This window comes from Triturus cristatus, chromosome 6, assembly GCF_964204655.1.
Source record: "Triturus cristatus chromosome 6, aTriCri1.1, whole genome shotgun sequence".
NCBI classification, from domain to species: domain Eukaryota; kingdom Metazoa; phylum Chordata; class Amphibia; order Caudata; family Salamandridae; genus Triturus; species Triturus cristatus.
The window spans coordinates 1,903,786,856-1,903,806,492 of NC_140589.1; the positions used below are offsets into that span (position 1 = coordinate 1,903,786,856).

The 19,637-nt window shown below is 54.4% G+C and overlaps 1 protein-coding gene across 3 annotated transcripts in view; it reads left to right on the top strand.

Moving 5' to 3' along the window:
- Positions 1–15,860: 15,860 nt before the first annotated feature.
- LOC146822386 (uncharacterized) overlaps positions 15,861–19,637 on the top strand; it is an 87,405-nt gene continuing 83,628 nt past the window's right edge. The window contains exon 1 of one of the 3 annotated variants that reach the window (XM_085613475.1): positions 15,861–15,989. The gene's annotated coding sequence lies outside the window, so the exon portion shown is untranslated. Of the gene's footprint in view, positions 16,039–16,550; positions 16,591–19,637 lie in introns of those variants that run through there. The other 2 variants (XM_085613476.1, XM_085613478.1) reach the window with 2 other exon arrangements.

Consider the following 19,637-nt stretch of genomic DNA (forward strand, 5'->3'; position numbering starts at 1 on the left):
ACTCCCTCATCCCGGACCCCCCGACCTCCAAGTGCGAGGGTCCGGACATCAAAGGGCGCCAGACCTATAACTAGGGCGGCTCCAGAGCAGGAAGGCAGTTGTATCCTGGAGTCGAGAGACACCGAGAAGAACTCAGCCTTGACGGACTACCGGCGCTGCCGTAACCCTACCTTGTGAACTATCGTCCTGCCTGCTGGCGCTGCCGCGGCCTTCTGCATCCTCCTTCCTCGTCGGGACCTGCTGGCGCTGCCGCGGACCGTTGCAACAACACCTTCATCGGGACCTGCTGGCGCTGCCGCGGACCGTGTAACGACCACCTTCACCGGGACCTGCTGGCGCTGCCGCGGACCGTGTAACGACCACCTTCACCGGGACCTGCTGGCGCTGCCGCGGCCCGTCCAAGCTAGAACATCGAGCTCAAGGATTGTGAGCTATCCACCATTCCATCTCAGCTACCAGATTGGTAATCAGACTGTCCCGCTACCCCCTTTCCCCAACCAAGAGACTAGAATCGAGGGGACCCCTGAGTCCAGACCTCCTTGTACCATTCCATCGTACCTTAAGAAATCGCTTATAAAGAACGTTAAATCCTATCCTTGTGTGGTGTATGTCTGTGGGGGGGAAGTTACTCATCTGTACGATCGCTGGAGACGGCTCTCCCCGGAGACCTCTCCCCTTGTCCTCGGCCGACCCTCCCGGTCCGTCTAACATTGGTGGCCAGCGGCGCGATCCGAATCAACGCGTAATCGTACAGAGAGTAGCTCACCCCACGACAAAACCACGATGTCAACCAAAGAGAGCGGATCCACCGAGAAATTCCAGATGGATAAATTGGAAGAGTATAGCCATCGCGAACTGAAACAATTCTGCATGGAACTAGGCATTGCTACCACCGGCCTGAGTACCAAAGACGATCTTAAGCACGCCATTGAGTCGTGGGCGGAAACCGGGGTCGCCGGATCCCCAGACCAAAACGGTGCAGCATCGGAGAGGAACGCCACGGCTCCCGAAGAACGAGGAACGGGCCTCTCGCAGGAAGAGATCCAAGAAAGAGAAAAAAACAGATTACATGAATTGGAAATGGCACGACTCAAAATGGACGGTGAACTAAAAATAGCCGAGCAAAAACTGAACCTAGAACATCTGCGACTCCGAGAAGAACGGGAAGAAAAACAGAGGCAGAGAGAGCTCGAAGAAAAAAGACTAACATTCGAACACGAGCGCAAACTGGCAGAAATAGAACTACGGAAGCAGAACAAAGAACCGGAGGTGCCCGAGCGACCGCGCACCCCGGGAGCAACCGAAAAAAAAGTCCACATCCCCAAGGATGTTGTCCGAGAGTATGTCCGAGAGGACGACATACAACAGTGGTTCAAAGCCTACGAGATCGCCATGACCTCCCACCGGATCGATCGGAGTGACTGGGGAGCCGGCCTATGGGGGAGGTTCGTCAACGAAGGCCGCGATGCCCTACTGCAGCTCCCAGACCATCAGATGTCATCCTATGACCACATGAAGGCTGCCCTCCTCACCCGATATGGGCTCACACCCGAAATTTACCGCCAGAGGTTTCGGGGCTGCACCCGGATCCCGGGTACAACGTGGGTGGAATATGTCAACTATTTCAGCCGAGCCTTCGAGGGTTGGATCAAGGGAAGCCACGTAACGACCTACGAGCAACTTTTCAACCTCATGGTGTGGGAGCACCTGTCTAACAACTGCTTCGTTGAGCTCCGGCAGCACCTCCTCGACAGTAAATTAACTGACCCACGGCAACTCGCCGCCGAAGCTGACCGGTGGGAAAGCACCCGAGTGGGCCGGAGAGGGCCACACGAGCAAAACCGGAACAACCAAGGTCAGCACCGTCCCCGAGGAGGAGGAGGAGGCCAGGGGCGAGGGAGAGACACCGTCCCGGCCACTCCCGCGGCCAGCACCCCGCCCCCGGCCGGCCGGGGCAACCCCCCGATGCGCCCGGGGTTCCGAGCCAACGTCACGTGTCACCGATGCCAGCGAGTCGGCCACTACGCCAATGACCCGAACTGCCCGCAGAACCAAACGCCAAAACCCCGCCAGGTAGCTGCCGCCGCCCTGGGGGGAGAACAAATCTCCGAGGAACAAGAAGAATATGAGCAGGCACAACAGGAGTGGGAACCGGCCGCCATGGTTCTAGCGTGCCTAGGGGGAAAAGACATGGTCCCGCGGGCTCCCCTACCCGCCAACACCAGAAAATATAGCCAGTGGGTGAACATTAATGGGCGCCGGGCCGAAGCCCTACGTGACACAGGGGCCAGTGTGACAGCTGTCCGCTGTCACCTGGTAAAACCAGAGCAGATCCTGCCGAACATTCTCTGCCCCGTCCGCTCAGCCGACAATTCCGAGAGTCTATGTCGGATGGCCTGCGTCCCCTTCGAATGGGGAGGGGTCTCCGGCATGTTGAAGGTGACGGTCCGGGATGATGCCCCCGTGGACTGTCTCCTGGGGAATGATCTTGAGAGTTCCCCGTGGGCCGCCGTCGAAAGAAGAGAGCACCTGGGGATGCTGGGCCTCCCGGACTGGGCGTGCGTAACCACCCGGTCCATGGCCGCCCGTGCCATCCCCCGACCAGAAGAACCAGAATGGCCTGCACCTCCTCCACCGATCGCTCCAGTAGAGGACACCGACGATACCGACCCCCCAGAGCCAACCCCCGAAGGGGTCGCCCAGCCCCAGGACCTTCCCGACCTGGCTCAGTGGCGTCAAGAAGGGGGGCCCACCCAGGAACAGTTCCGCCAGGAGCAGAAGACCTGTCCCTCCCTCGAGGGACTCCGCCAGCAAGCCATCGCCCAGAGCGCAGGGGACTCCACCGGAGCCCATTGGGTCTATTGGGATAACGACCTGTTATACAGTGAACAAAGAATCGCGGAGTTAGGGGCCAGTCGAGTGCTGGTGGTGCCCCTCCGTTTCAGAGACTTCCTGCTAAATCTGGCCCATGATGTCCCCCTGGCTGGACACCTGGGCCAGGACAAAACCTACAGTCGCCTGGTGACCCACTTTTTCTGGCCGAGGATGCGAAACGACGTCCTCAACCACTGCCGGTCCTGCCCCACGTGCCAGGCCAGCGGGAAGAGCGGCCGCAAGCTCAAAGCACCTCTGCAACCCTTCCCAGTGGTCACCACCCCGTTCGAGAGGGTAGGAATAGACATTGTGGGGCCCCTGGACCCCCGCACAGCACAAGGACATCGGTTCATCCTGGTACTGGTGGACCACGCCACCCGCTACCCCGAGGCTGTGCCCCTGCGAACTGTAACAGCTCCGGTGGTCGGCCGGGCCTTAATGGGGATCTTCTCCCGGGTGGGCTTCCCCCGAGAAGTCGTCAGCGACCGAGGCACAAACTTTATCTCGAAATATATGAAGTCCCTCTGGCAACAGTGCGGGGTCACCTACCGATTCACGACCCCCTATCATCCTCAAGGGAACGGACTAGTGGAGCGATTCAACCGCACCCTCAAGGGAATGATTGGGGGATTGGAAGAGCCCCTCCGTCGCCAGTGGGATGTATTACTTCCGTGCCTCCTCTTCGCCTATCGGGAAGTTCCCCAGAAGTCCCTCGGATTTAGCCCTTTCGAACTCCTGTACGGGCACCCTGTGCGAGGGCCCCTCAGCCTAGTCAAAGAAGAGTGGGAGATGCCCCCCCTAAAGACCCCTCCAGACGTCTTCAAGTACCTCCTGGCCCTACGCAATCAGACCCGGCGATTCAGGGAAATGGCAAAAGCAAATCTTGAGGCCAGTCAGGAGGACATGAAAAAATGGTACGATCAGAATGCCTCCTCCGTCGAATTTGAACCTGGTCAACAAGTGTGGGTGATGTCCCCCACCGAACCATGTGCCTTGCAAGACAAGTGGACGGGGCCCTTCAAAGTGGTCGAACGCAAGAGCCCCGTCACCTATCTCATCGATATGGAGTCTCCCCGGAACCCCCTCCGGGTCCTCCACACCAACAGACTCAAACCCCACTTAGTGCGCTCGGAACTCAGCCTCCTGATGGCTACAGACAGTGGGGCAGAAGAAGACTCCGAGCCTCTCCCTGATCTCCTGAAGACTCAGGAGAAAGACGGTTCCGTGGACGGAGTCCGGCTCTCCGATGCCCTCACCCCAGAGCAACGCCAGGGCTGCCGGGACCTCCTGCTGCAGTTTGCTCCTCTAATTTCCCTCACCCCAGGGGTCACCCCCTGGTGCTTGCACGACGTGGACACTGGGGACAGTCCCCCTATCCGACACCGGGCCTACCGCGTACCAGATCGGGTGCGGGCCTGCATCCAAGCGGAAGTGTCCAAGATGCTCACGCTCGGGGTCATCGAGCCCTCGGACAGCCCCTGGGCCAGCCCGGTCGTGTTGGTCCCCAAAGCCGCTGCCCCCGGCACCACTCCTGAACTCCGATTCTGCGTCGACTATCGGGGCTTGAACGCTGTCACCAGGACCGACGCTCATCCCATCCCCCGAGCGGATGAATTGATCGACCGAATGGGGGCTGCCCGCTACCTCAGCATCTTCGACCTGACAGCGGGCTACTGGCAGATCGGTCTCACACCCCGAGCCCAAGAACGGTCCGCCTTTTCTACCCCCGATGGCCACTACCACTTCAAGGTCATGCCCTTCGGCATGAAGAATGCCCCAGCTACTTTTCAGCGACTAGTGAACCAGGTCTTGGCGGGGCTCGAAGAGTTCAGCGCCGCCTACCTGGACGATATCGCTGTGTACAGCCGCCACTGGTCCGACCACCTCCACCACCTCCGAGAGGTCCTGCAAGCCCTCCAGCGGGCCGGCCTCACAATCAAGGCCGGCAAGTGCCAAATTGGTCAGGGGTCCGTGACCTACCTCGGACACCAGGTGGGAAGCGGTCTGGTGGCCCCTCTGCAACTCAAAATTGCTGCCATCCAGTCCTGGCAACCCCCAGTCACGCAGACCGAGGTCCGAGCCTTCTTGGGACTCACCGGCTACTACCGGCGGTTCGTGAAGGACTATGGCAGCATTGTGGGGCCCCTCACGGGTCTCACGTCCAAAAACCACCCAAAGAAGATTAACTGGACCCCCGACTGTCAAACGGCCTTCGAGAAGCTGAAAACCGCCCTGTGCACCGCCCCGGTGCTCCAGGCCCCCGATTACAGTCGGGAGTTCATTGTGCAAACGGACGCCTCCGACCACGGCATCGGGGCGGTTCTCTCCCAGCTGAACCCCGAGGGTCTTGACCAGCCGGTGGCCTTCATCAGCAGACGCCTCCTGGCCCGAGAGCAGCGCTGGAGCACAATCGAGAGGAAGGCCTTCGCAGTAGTGTGGGCCCTCAAAAAGCTCCGGCCCTATCTCTTCGGTACCCACTTCCAGGTGCAAACCGATCCTCGACCCCTGCAGTGGCTAATGCAGATGCGGGGGGAAAACCCAAAACTATTGCGCTGGTCCATCTCCCTGCAGGGGATGGACTTCACTGTGGAACATCGACCGGGCCAAGACCACGCCAACGCAGATGGCCTGTCACGCTTTTTCCGCCTCGACGAGGAGAGTCCCCAAGAGGATGGGTGACTCTCCCCGCCTTCAGCTGGGGGGGACGCATGTTGGACAGGCCACATGAGGGGCTTGCTCCCCCCCCGCATGACAAGGCCCGAGCCCCGGACTCCCAGGTGTTACCCACAAGGGCAACCCGCACCCCGTCTCCCAACGGAACTCCTGCCCCCGGACATCCATGTATCATGGGGCCGAACCACTACCGGCTCCCCCGGCTGGATCAGCCGCCATCTTGGACACTGCGCCACGAGGCCGCGTGGCCTCAGCCCGACCCTAACCCTGGGCCTGGCCCGGCCCCGACATCCCGGCACCACCATCCACCCAGGAGGTGAACGGACCACTTGGCAGGTCAATGGGAGAAAGAAGTGTCGATGGCTCTCCCCCGCCAGGTGCCGATCGCCCTCCAGCTCCCCCAGGCGCTGGCTCCACCCCCTGCTGGGTGTCTGGACTCCCTCATCCCGGACCCCCCGACCTCCAAGTGCGAGGGTCCGGACATCAAAGGGCGCCAGACCTATAACTAGGGCGGCTCCAGAGCAGGAAGGCAGTTGTATCCTGGAGTCGAGAGACACCGAGAAGAACTCAGCCTTGACGGACTACCGGCGCTGCCGTAGCCCTACCTTGTGAACTACCGTCCTGCCTGCTGGCGCTGCCGCGGCCTTCTGCATCCTCCTTCCTCGTCGGGACCTGCTGGCGCTGCCGCGGACCGTTGCAACAACACCTTCATCGGGACCTGCTGGCGCTGAGGCGGACCGTGTAACGACCACCTTCACCGGGACCTGCTGGCGCTGCCGCGGACCGTGTAACGACCACCTTCACCGGGACCTGCTGGCGCTGCCGCGGCCCGTCCAAGCTAGAACATCGAGCTCGAGGATTGTGAGCTATCCACCATTCCATCTCAGCTACCAGATTGGTAATCAGACTGTCCCGCTACCCCCTTTCCCCAACCAAGAGACTAGAATCGAGGGGACCCCTGAGTCCAGACCTCCTTGTACCATTCCATCGTACCTTAAGAAATCGCTTATAAAGAACGTTAAATCCTATCCTTGTGTGGTGTATGTCTGTGGGGGGGAAGTTACTCATCTGTACGATCGCTGGAGACGGCTCTCCCCGGAGACCTCTCCCCTTGTCCTCGGCCGACCCTCCCGGTCCGTCTAACAGTATCGTACTCATCAGTGGACGTGGCGCGGCGTTTGGTGACGGCGGTGGGGCTCGGCGCACTCATGGCAAAGTGCGATATCAAGTCGGCGTTCCGGTTCTTGCCCGTCCACCCGGATGATTATCAACTGTTGGGAATACAGTTCGACTGCGCCATTTTTGTGGACAAAGCACTGCCAATGGGGCGTTCGATTTCTTGTGCTTTGTTTGAGCGCTTTAGTACCTTCTTACAGTGGGCATTGTCATGGCACACGGGGTAGGCAATGATGACGCACTACCTGGATGACTTTTTCCTGGTGGGACTGCCCGGTTCGGCGGACTGCCAGCAACAGCTGGACAGTTTTACGGAGCTCATGGGCTACCTGGGTGTGCCCCTGGCACCAGAGAAGACACAAGGTCCCAGCACGGTGCTGTCATTTTTGGGCATTGAGCTAGACTCGGTGGCCATGGAGTTGCGGTTACCGGAGGAGAAGAAGTTGTGCATGCTGGATTTGGTGGACGACATGCTGGGGCAGCGGAAGGTGACGGTGCGGGAGGTGCAGGTTCTTTTGGGACATTTGAATTTCGCTTGCTGGGTGGTGCGGGCAGGGCATACGTTTTGTAAACGGCTGGGGCGGGCCCTGGCGGGAGGTACATTGCCGCATCATCATATGCGATTGTCAGCGGGCACAAAAGAGGATCTGTGTATGTGGCGGGCTTTCTTGGCGCATTTTAATGGGATCCCGATGGCGCCCCCAGAGGACTGGGAGTGGGATGTCACCATCTCTTTGGATGCGGCGGGAGTGGGTGGCTTCGGTCTCTTTTGGCAGGGGAGGTGGTGCTCGGAGGAATAGCCGCCGCATTGGCAGGGCGGAGGGAGGAGCATCGCGTTTTTGGAATTGTTCCCGTTGGTGGTGGCAGTGATGGTGTGGGCGCGGGAGCTGGCACACAAACGTGTGATTTTCAAGGTGGACAATATGTCAGTGGTACATGTCGTCAATCGGCAGTCCGCTAGGGATCTGCAGGTGCTCAAGTTGTTGCGGGTGTTTGTGCTGTGTTGTTTGGAGCATGATATCTTGTTTCAAGCACGGCAGGTGCCGGGGGTGGACAATGACATTGCGGACGCTTTGACTTGTTCACAGTGGCAGAGGTTCCATGGGCTAGCCACGGAGGTGGACGAATGCAAGATGCCAGTGCCAGCGGGGATGTGGTCGGTAGGAGGGAAAGGGTCGTACAACTGGTAAGAGGGTCGGTGGCCAGGTCAACGTGGAGGGCATACGAGCAGGCGTGGCGGGAGTTCGTAGATAGTGGGGCGGGGTGGCAGGGTGAATGGGGGGTTCGGTGTGAGCAGGTTGTGCAGTTCATGTTGACATTGATGGACAAGGGTATGTCGAAGGCGACGATTGCTGGAGAGTTGTCGGCCATAGCGTTTATGGGGAAGTTATGGTGGGGCTATGCGCCGTCAGCGGGGGAGTTGGGCGCACGCTTACTGGAGGGCTGGGTGCAAGAACGAGGGGCCACGGCTCATCAGCGTCGTACTATCACAGGGCGCATGCTAAGGGATGTGCTATAGCGCCTGCCTGGTTTCTGCCATAATCGGGAAGAGATTCTTTTGTTTTCCACTCTTATGTTGTGGATGTATTTTGGGGCCATCAGGGTGTCCGAGCTGGTGGGGCAGAGGGGGAAGCCAGGGGTGTGCTGGGAGGCCGTGGAGTTGCGGGCCGGGGAGGTGGCGGTTCGCTTGCAGCGCTCGAAGACAGATCAGCGGGGCGAGGGGACCTGGGTGTTTCTGGGGCCCGCGTTGGAGCAGGACATCTGCTCGGCGGTGTGGGGGGGGGGCAGTTGGCATCCTGGTTGCGGTCGGTGGAGGGTGAAATATTTCGCCGGGTCGCGGGGGAACGGGTGACGGCGGCCCAACTGTTGTGGGTCCTGCGGCACGCCCTGCTCGGCATGGGTGAGGAGCCAAAATTTTTCTGGACGCATTGCTTTCAGATAGGGGTGGCAACGGATGCGGCTCGCCAGGGGTGGGGGAGGGAGGACATTATGCGTTTGGGGAGGTGGAAGTCGGACTGTTACCAGACATACGTTCGGTCGCAGGCTTCAGGGGGGGGAAAGTAGGCGGAGTACTTACTTTGTGCTGACATGTGTCTCTTTCCAGGTGTGGTGGCGGGGCCGGACATGGCTGGGTTGTCCATCCTCATCCTGGGCCACTCTTTCGTCAAGCGAGCGGAGCGATATGAATGGGACAAGAGCAGGAACCTTAATTTAGAATTGGATCCTAGGTTGTTTCGATGTCAGTGGCAGGGCCAAGGGGGTATGAGATGGCAGGAGCTTTTTCCGGTGCTGAACAGGGCTGTAAAGGGGGGAGCGTGTCTTGATGTTTTGGTCATACATTTAGGGGAGAATGATTTGGTGCAGTGCAAAGGCCTGGCGTTGTTGAAGCAGATGAAAAGGGATCTGCAGGAGATTCGAACACAGTGGTCAGGTTGCTACGTTATTTGGTCAGAATTCATTCCGCTGAGAATTTGGAGAGGGGCGGCGCGCCCGGCGGCCATAGATAGGGCACGCTGGAAGATTAATAGGGACATGCTGGTTTTTTGTGACAGGGAGGGGATAGGTAGGATGGAACACCCGGAATTACGCTATGCGGCAGTGTATTTTTTTTAGAGAAGACGGGGTGCGTTTGTCTCGGTATGGCATGGAGTTATATATTATTCAGCTGAAGGAGGCGTTGGACAGGGCAATGGGTGTGTGCAGGTACCCGAGGCGTCAGGAGGCCTAGAGGGGGGGTCGAAAGCCGGCAGTTCCGACTTTCGAGTGGCGTTTTTCCTAGGTCATGGGGGACATATACTGAGTTATGGTTACGGTGGGATAGAACATAAGAAGTTACCTAGTTAGGTAGGGTAGGAAAGTTAGGAATTGTAAGTTGTGTTATGATTGTTCCAGGGGGGGAAACAATTTTAGGGGAGGGGGTGGGGGGCCAGATAGGAAGGCTATATTTAGTGAGGATTAGTTTTGTACGGCACAGGCCAAGGTATGTTTTATGTAAGGTGCACCTGTTTCCAATAAAGAGGCCTTTTTCACACCAACAAGCTAGCCTTTGGTCTGTGCTGCCCCCGTAGGGCCCAATAGGGCTTTGGGGGGGGGCCGACCAGCGGGAGGATCGCCCCCCCGGGGGGTTTTGGGACGGGGGGGCAGCCGGAGCACGGGGCGGGTTGGGCTAGATTTGGGCTACTTGGGCTGGTTGGGCTCTGGTTGGGCTCCTTTTGGGCTGGTGGGCTATATAGCCGGCCATTTTGTGTGGCGACCCACCATTTCGGTGGATCGTGACACAACGGCTGGCTGGGTGGTTGGCGCGAATTTGTCCCGCCCTCCCTCCCTAAGAGTTTGTGGGCGCCCCACCCCTCTTTTGGGGGTGGGGGTGTCGGTTCTGGCTTGGCAGTCGGGGTGGTTTTCTTGGGGACAGGTGCATTGGGGGGGATTCTTTGTTTGGGGTTGTCGCTGGAACAGGTGCTGGTGTGGTGCGCAAGGATTTGGGGGGCGTTTTTCCTAGGTCATGGGGGACATATACTGAGTTATGGTTGCGGTGGGATAGAACATAAGAAGTTACCTAGTTAGGTAGGGTAGGAAAGTTAGGAATTGTAAGTTGTGTAATGATTGTTGCAGGGGGGGAAACAATTTTATGGGAGGGGGTGGGGGGCCAGATAGGAAGGCTATATTTAGTGAGGATTAGTTTTGTACGGCACAGACCAAGGTATGTTTTATGTAAGGTGCACCTGTTTCCAAAAAAGCGGCCTTTTTCGCACCAACAAGCTAGCCTGTGGTCTGTGCTGTCCCCCGTAGGGCCTAAAGAGAAAACACACATAAACAACAACACACCTCCTTATATTATAAATGTGGTAATACAGGTTGGATTTCTCACTGGCAAGGAGTGCAAGGCAGTAAAATTGTACGGAAAATGGTCACGTTGTAATTAGAAACAAGTCAACAATGTCGTTCAACTCGGATATTTAATGATTTTTTAGCAGTTGTCAACATATTTGAAAGAAGCAAAAAACACACTGTTTTCTGCAAATACCGAAGAGCAAACAGTTCTGGCGCCTGTGGGTGCCCTGCGAGACACCTCATGCTGCGGCTTCCCAAGAGCAAACAGTTAATCATCTCAGAGAACAATACAAAACAAGAAAATAAAAGTAAAAATGAAACACAAACCAAAGAAGCGCCCAGTTGCTAAATAATGTCTGTGTTTCTTCTAGGCAACCTGCGCTGCCCTGCTGTTCACGCCAAGCCGGGCCAGAGAACCATGCTGGGTGGCTAATTAAAACAATTACAGACACAAAGGGGGTATCAATGGCATTCCAAGTGGCAAACAAGGGGATATTGGCTGCGCGGGCGCCGAATGTTAAAGTGATCGCGTTCGCGATGCACTTAATTACCCGTGACGGAGAACAGACGGATGGCGGCTGCGCGCGTTCACGCTCACATGCACGCAAGCTTGAGGCCAGCAAAAAGCCTCTGGCAGCACTTTGAAATCCCCCTTACTATAAGTCCAGCAAGCTCGACCTAAAAAACGGAATGGGCTTTAATTCACTATCAGGATATGCCACACACATCAGGGCATGTCCTACTTTTCACATACACTGCACCCTGCCCACAGGGGTACTAAGGGCCTACCTTAGGGGTGCCTGACATGTAAGAAAAGGGAAGGTTAGGGACTGGCCAGTGCGTACATGTTCCAAGTCGACATGACAGTTACAAACTGCACGCCGACTCTGCAATGGCAGGTCTGAGCTACCTTTTCTAGGCTACTCACGTGGGTGGCACAATCCGTGCTGTAGGCCAACGCACAGCATTTGATTTCCAGGTCCTGGCACACTCAGTGCACTTTACTAGGGGCTGAGAAGAAACCAAACAGCCAATCATGGAAACACCAATCCATAACATACTCTACCACAGGAGCACTTGCAGTTTACCACTGATCAGCAGTGCGAAAAGTGCGCAGAAACACCACGCCAGCAAAAACAGAGTCAAAACCAGGAGGGCAGAAAGCAAAAACTCAAGGGAAACATGCCAAAAGATTCCAAGTCTAACATCACCCAAATGTACAGAGCCACATTGTGGCCTATGCCAGCCGAAGCCTATCTGAAACAGAACATGCCTACTCTTAGCCGGAGCTGTGGTGTGGGCCTGCGCACATGTTCATGTATTCCTATATGGGAATAGTTGCTCACTAATTTTAAAAACCTAAAGGCCAAGATGCCCCCTCGCATCTAGAGGAGGGGTTCAGGTTGCAAGCATACAAATATGTCATCATCATCATAATCTTTATTTGATTTTATAGATGAAATCACAAAATGCAGATCATTTAAAAACAACATACAAAATATCGGTGCGATAGTCATTCATATTTTAAAACTCCCACCAGAAAGCACACATGAAAAAAGCAGGTAAAAGGTGAATTCAGCAGCTGTAAAAAAAAAATAGGACTGACCTAACTTGGTTAAAATTGAGCGGTAATAAAATTGGGCATATGAATTTTTGTGTGTATAACACACGAAACACAGGGGGTCTAACAGCCAAATTTGAGAGGCTACACTGTCGATACTGAGTCAACAAGATCTCAAAATATCTTTATCGCACACACATAACGTATTAATAAAGATAAAGAAGGAAAAAAGGCTAACACTACATGCATAGCGGAGACCGGTACATCATCGATTATTCGTAAAATGGCTGATTAATCCACAACAGATTGTAAAGGGTTTCCATCAAATTAGACTCAATGATCAGTCCTATCATTTGGCCAAACCCATGTGCAAATGAGGCTGGTCCCCTGATCAGTGGGACACTCAGCTCCGCACCTTATTGTTGTATCAGGATTTGGTCCACCAAATACACAAACCGTCCATGATGTAACGTAGCATGTTGTAAGGGAACTGAGACATCATTTCCATAAAAATTTAAATTGAAATTTAGGGGGATTTGTGGTGATGTTTTGCGTGCCTGCTGGGATGAAATGGTAAGTATTATTGCTTTAAATGTTGCTATAAGCTAGGAAAATACTAATATATAAAGGGATTAGTGTGGGTTTAAACATTAAAATCTTCATTTCCGTATAGTAATTATTCTTTATGTTTATTTCGCTTAAGTTGGTATTCGGGCCTACTAGGCCGCGACATCCAAAATGGAGTTCGGAAGTGGCCACCGTCGTGTGAGCGCGATGTCTACTGCGCAGACTCGGATGGCACTGAAGATCTCCAGGCGTCCTTTGACCGAGTCACAGTGTTCCTCGTCAAGGATAGGAACGTGGAGGACTGCCAAAGCCCGACTAGTGTGACTGACAGAGAAGACAAAGGACACCTGTCTCTAACAGCCGAAATATTGATACTTCGGACCCTTTCGCATGAGAACTGTCCCAACCATGGGATGACATCTTCAGTAGAGCATGAGAAACAAGGAACTTTGTGAATACGGTCTGAAATTGCAAATTTTGATGGCTTGGCCGATCAGAGCCATTTCCAATGTAGCAAATGTGGCATGTTACCCAAAATTCATTATAAGAGGGGGTTACTAGAAGGGGTGGGTGGTTGCGTTCCAGGAGTGTGATCCGAATCCCGTTGACCGATTTGCTTGCACGAGTGCTGGGTCCCCGGAGAGCTTTGGGACTGCGTCGTGCTGAGCGAAAGAACTTGTTCCCGGACTGATTGGGGTTGTAGCCTGCATTCGATTGGAGGGTTACACCGGAAGAGATTTGATTTTTGCAGGGCTGATAGGTTGTGGGAGAATGGTCGCCAAAATCAGAGATTAGGTCAAAATAATTGTCATACTGATTTATGCCAATGTTATTAAGATTTTGATTGATTATAATGACGATCATGCCAATGAAGGTGAATTGATTAGATAAACCAAACATTTATTAATAGAGAACGAGTTTGTGATTCTTTGAAGGGTATTAATTAAAGATTCTGAGACTTTAAATGTGTTTTAGGCGGTTCTAAATCACCATCAACCAGTCCAACTAATTGGTCCATCGACCGAGTGCTGGAGTGCCTTGATGCTAAGGTTAGGATTCTAGAAGTGCAGATGTATAATATGTAAATACTGTAAATATTTCTTTCTATAGGTAATAAGGTACCCCCCACATGTCCAGCGCTTCTCTTCTCCTGTGTCCAGATTCGAGTGAGACGTATGAGTGTTGGTGTTATGGGCCCCACCATTGGATGCGTGCGTGAATGAGTTAATGTGTGCAGATTCGAGGGAGACGTATGAGTGTTGGTGTTATGGGCCCCACCATTGGATGCGTGCGTGAATGAGTTAGTGTGTGCAGATTCGAGTGAGACGTATGAGTGTTGGTGATATGGGCCCCACCAATGGATGCGTGCATGCGTGAATGAGTTAATGTGTGCAGATTCGAGGGAGACGTATGAGTGTTGGTGTTATGGGCCCCACCATTGGATGCGTGCGTGAATGAGTTAATGTGTGCAGATTCGGGTGAGACGTATGAGTGTTGGTGTTATGGGCCCCACCAATGGATGCGTGTGTGAATGAGTTAGTGTGTGCAGATTCGAGGGAGACGTATGAGTGTTGGTGTTATGGGCCCCACCAATGGATGCGTGCGTGAATGAGTTAGTGTGTGCTGATTTGAGTGAGACGTATGAGTGTTGGTGTTATGGGCCCCACCATTGGATGCGTGTGTGAATGAGTTAGTGTGTGCATATTCGAGTGAGACGTATGAGTGTTGGTGTTATGGTCCCCACCAATGGATGCATGCGTGAATGAGTTAATGTGTGCAGATTCGAGGGAGACGTATGAGTGTTGGTGTTATGGGCCCCACCATTGGATGCGTGCGTGAATGAGTTAGTGTATGCAGATTCAAGTGAGACGTATGAGTGTTGGTGTTATGGGCTCCACCATTGGATGCGTGTGTGAATGAGTTAGTGTGTGCAGATTTGAGTGAGACGTATGAGTGTTGGTGTTATGGGCCCCACCATTGGATGCGTGTGTGAATGAGTTAGTGTGTGCAGATTCGAGTGAGACGTATGAGTGTTGGTGTTATGGGCCCCACCAATGGATGCGTGCGTGGATGAGTTAGTGTGTCCAGATTCAAGTGAGATGTATGAGTGTTGGTGTTATGGGCCCCACCAATGGATGAGTGCGTGAATGAGTTAGTGTGTGCAGATTCGAGTGAGACGTATGAGTGTTGGTGTTATGGGCCCCACCAATGGATGTGTGCGTGAATGAGTTAGTGTGTGCAGATTCGAGTGAGACGTATGAGTGTTGGTGTTATCGGCCCCACCAATGGATGCGTGCGTGAATGAGTTAGTGTGTGCAGATTCGAGGGAGACGTATGAGTGATGGTGTTATGGGCCCCACCAATGGATGCGTGCGTGAATGAGTTAGTGTGATGACGGGTCTGTGACGCAGGGAGGATATGTAAATGTACCCTTTCCCGCTGGAGCAGAAGCTAAGACTTCCGATCAGTAACAAGTGGCCTGTCTGGGGTCCATGTGTCAGGTTGGTTTGCGTCCTTCCATTTCTGGAGTGTAGCAGCAGTTTTACGATCTTTTTAGAGTTTCTTGTTGCTCAGATGGGTCTAATTTCTAATATTTATATGTTTCAATCGTCTTCATTGCTCGGTTTTGCTCGCAGGAAAGTGTCACTCGTAGTCATTGAAATGTCACTCATAATTGCACTGAAATTATGAAAATGTCACACACAGCAAATCTGAACCCTTGGCAGGTATGCTTTACAGAATGTAATCACAGCGCCAATGCTTGTTTGTATCCTCTTCTCACAGCCAGGAGTATTGGACTGTCCGTGGCAGAGCTGCAGCTGTGAGAGGGTAAAATATCCGCATCGGGAGCGCTCTCTGGGGGCTGTTTTCAGCTTTTCTTGTCTCTGTTCCCCCCGAGCAGCCGCCGAACATATCTCTGTTTCTCTTTTAGAAATGACCCGGGCTCACTCACGCCTGTCAATCAGAGAGTGAGGGGGGCTGGGGGCGTGTTAGGAGATCTGCCTTAATGTATAGAATGTATCTTTAATGACACCTTAACGCTTATTCCTGAATTGTTTTAATAACGACAAACTTGTTTGTAGGCTCCGCCTCTTATCCTCCGTCCTGAAACCTGTTACCCGAAACGGGTGGGGGTGGTTGGAAGGTGTGCTGAGGCTGCCCCCGTCTGACCCCTCCCCATGCCACACTCTGACGTCACTGGTAATGGCAGGGGTGGGGCGACCACACATGCCCTGGATGCCAGCCATAGAGTTACTTTCATCTCGAAGTGCTGCGTGAAGTGCGCGCGCCGTGTGATCTGCTGCAGGTGAGTTGTGGTGCCGTGTGAAGAGAGCGCGCCGTGTGATCTGCTGCAGGTGAGTTGTCGGTGTGGGAGGACTGGAGCCGGGGAAGGTACTGAGTGAGAGGGGTTTTGTTTCCCCCCTTCTGTCTGCGATGTAATTGTGGCGTAAGGGCCTGACCTGCCGACTCTGGAGCTGGGAGACCAGGTTGGAGTTTCGGCGTCTGTTCCATCTCCTGTGATTCTGGGCAAATCACTTATCCTCCCCCTAAAAAAAATGAATGTACCCTTGTGTAATGTAACTGATGCTCGTGGCGGCTGGTATTAAGGGGCGGAGGGGGCATTGCCTCACCTACGGAGAAAACGAATGGGTTTCAAAGGGGGCGATAACCAGGGCGCGGTGAGTGGAGCGGCATTGAGGGCAAGGGTCAGGGCAGGGCGGCTGGCAGTGCAGGGAGGGGAGGGGAGGGGGGGGGGTAACACTCGCCGCACTCCTTCTCATTTCTGGCCCGGGAGTGCCTCTCCCTTTAGTGTGTTTGGCCGCAGCTCCTCTTTCCGGCAGGGCTGGGGTTGTTGCCGGAAGAAGGCGCCCGCAGCCCTGGTTTCAAAGGACACGACACCGGTGCAGGTGAGCCTTTTCCCTTATCTGAACCCCAGGACTCGGCAGACCTGCTGTTAAAGGTCGGACCCGGAGTCCGGAGCCCCTCACTGCACACGAGAGCCCCTCACTGCACACAATCTACCCAGGAGCCCCTCACTGCACACGAGAGCCCCTCACTGCACACGATCTACCCAGGAGTCCCTCACTGCACTCGAGCCCCTCACTGCACATGAGAGCCCCTCACTGCACATGATCTATTCAGGAGCCCCTCACTGCACACGATCTACCCAGGAGCCCCTCCCTGCACACGAGAGCCCCTCACTGCACACCATCTCCTCAGGAGCCCCTCACTGCACACGAGAGCCCCTCACTGCACTCGAGAGCCCTTCACTGCACGCGATCTATTCAGGAGCCCCTCACTGCACACGAAAGCCCCTCACTGCACACGATCTATTCAGGAGCCCCTCGCACTGCCTGCTTCTAAGCCACACACTGTACTCCTGCTGCTCTCACTGTACACATCCTCAGCGTGTAATCCAGAGAACCTCACTGCACACGAGAGCCCCTCACTGCACATGATCTGTTCAGGAGCCCCTCACTGCACACGAGGGACCCTCACTGCACACGAGGGCCCCTCACTGCACACGATCTGTTAAGGAGCCCCTCACTGCACACGAAAGCCCCTCACTGTACACGATCTATTCAGGAGCCCCTCACTTGACACGATCTATTCAGGAGCCCCTCACTGCACACGAGGGCCCCTCACTGCACATGATCTATTCAGGAGCCCCTCACTGCACACAAGAGCCCCTCACTGCACACGATCTGTTCAGGAGCCCCTCACTTCACACAATCTGTTCAGGAGCCCCTCGCTGCACACATGATCTGCTCCAAAGTCGGAGCCCCTCCCTGTGCTATGACGTGCTCTCTCACTGCACAGAGTGCACACACTGCCTGCTTCTAAGCCGCACACTGTTCTCCTGCGGCTCTCACTGCACACATCATCATCGTGTCATCCCAAGAACCTCACTGCACACACAGTCTACTGCGGATCCTCTCACTGGACACATAATCCGGAGCCTCTCGCAGATCACGTGCACTGGCTGATCTGAAGCCTTTCACTGCACACATAGTCTACCAAGCCTCCTACTGTATCCACCTACTCCCGGTCCGCTCACTGCACATACCTACCATCTGGTCTTCTAACTGCCAAAGCGCACCTCTGCCCCTCTCCCTGCCCATACAAACTGTGGCACCACCCTGCCAGTGCCACAGCCACTTCAGCATGAACTGGCATCCCTCCCTGCACACCCCGTCATAACTCCCTGCGCATGCGGTGCCTCTCCCATCAAACGCCAGCATCAGCCAGTGGCGTGTAAAGGAAGGGAGAGGCACCGACCTGTACGGAGGGCTCAGCCCCACAGGGCCCGCACTGGTGATGGTGTCACTGGGGGTGCCCCTGTTGGCACAGCTCCGGGACCGTTCCTGCAGCTCCTTAGACTGGTGGGGCCGTGCACTTCCTGCAGTGACATATCGGCTAGAACCAAGCTGCTTCCCGAAAAGCATTTGAGATTCAGGCAATAGTCAGGGGTGGATATGAATGCGATCTGTGATTGTGTCTAGATTAGAGTGTCCTGCTCAGGAAAGCATGACTTTTCTAGCGGTCCTGGGAAGGGTAGGAGACAATTCCTTTTTTACTAACGGACGGGTCTTCAGATTTCAGTCCCACTTGGATCAAAGCATCATCTCTGAAAGTGTGTAAGGTTTTCATTTGGATGACTCCATCTGTGACACTGTGATACATAACGGCAAGATTGGGGTGGGTGGGTGCGGGGGGGGGTCACACTTAGGCCTATCCCGTAGAAGTCTTGCCAACATTACTCAGGCAGTCCTAGAAGCGTTATTAGGGAATGAAGTGCCCTTTGGAGCCTGTGGAAAACTCAATAATCCTGAATCCTTCCTGCTCCAGAGACTTCTATCGAAGCATCCTACAGAAATAGTCTGCGGCAGCTTGATAGGAACACCCTGTAGTTGGCATTTTGTGATTTCTGATATAAAGCACACAGCGTAAGAACAATTTCACTTGTTCTGCTGCATCTCCGGAGAGGTTTGTAACATTAGCTCTTTCTGAGTTTCTTAGCTTCTGTAGGACCAGGTTCTACACCATCGCGCGCTGTGCTTACTTTAAGACGTGTTTGTAATTTTAAAATCCCCTGTTTTGTATTTTCGTTGTTTTTAGGTTAGCCTAGGTCCTTTTCCCCTGTTTTTATTCACCCTCCGCACTGCTGCACTGTAATTGTGTCCCTCACCGCTTTTTGGCGGCTCTGGCCCTCGCGTTCTGATCGTATTGGGCGCCATTTTGGGTTGGTTTCAGGGAAGCTCTCTCCTTCCCCGGCGCTCTAGCAGTCAGGTGGTTGGGGCGGAGCCCTATTTGTACTGGTCATTATGACGCGCAGCGTTAGCGCGCAGCGTGAGCGCCACAGTGACGCCAGAGTCACGCCAGAGTCCAGCCCGTCTGCGCCCGTCCGCGCTGAGGACGGGCTGTCCGGCTGGACATCAGGTCAGTGCAGGGAAAGTTTTACATCCCGTTCATACTCTATGAGTGACTTACTTAGGCTAAAACCCCCCAGACTCCCATGTTCCCATAAGACCACACCGGATAAATTTGTACTTCCTTTGGGTTGTGGCTGTTCACTGGTAGGATCGGGAGATTTGATCCTCCCTCCTATCTCCCATGTGTCAACACATAACACCAAGGTTGAAATCAATTTGATGGGAGAAGACTGCATTCTTATCAATGCTCGCTCATTGATAAAAAACAATACGTCTTTCAAGGAGCTTGTATTGGACAGGAAACCCTCATGGGTCTTTGTTACGGAAACATGGGCTAGGGACTCCTCTGGTCCTGATTTGGTGGAAGCGGTCCCTATGGGCTATTGTCTGTCTCGGCAGGATAGAATTGGTCGTGTTGGAGGAGGTCTGGCGATTTTGTATAAAGACACTTTCTACTGCCACACTTTATCTTTATCAGACCCTAAAGATAATTTTCAGGCTATGTACTTTTACCTAAAGGC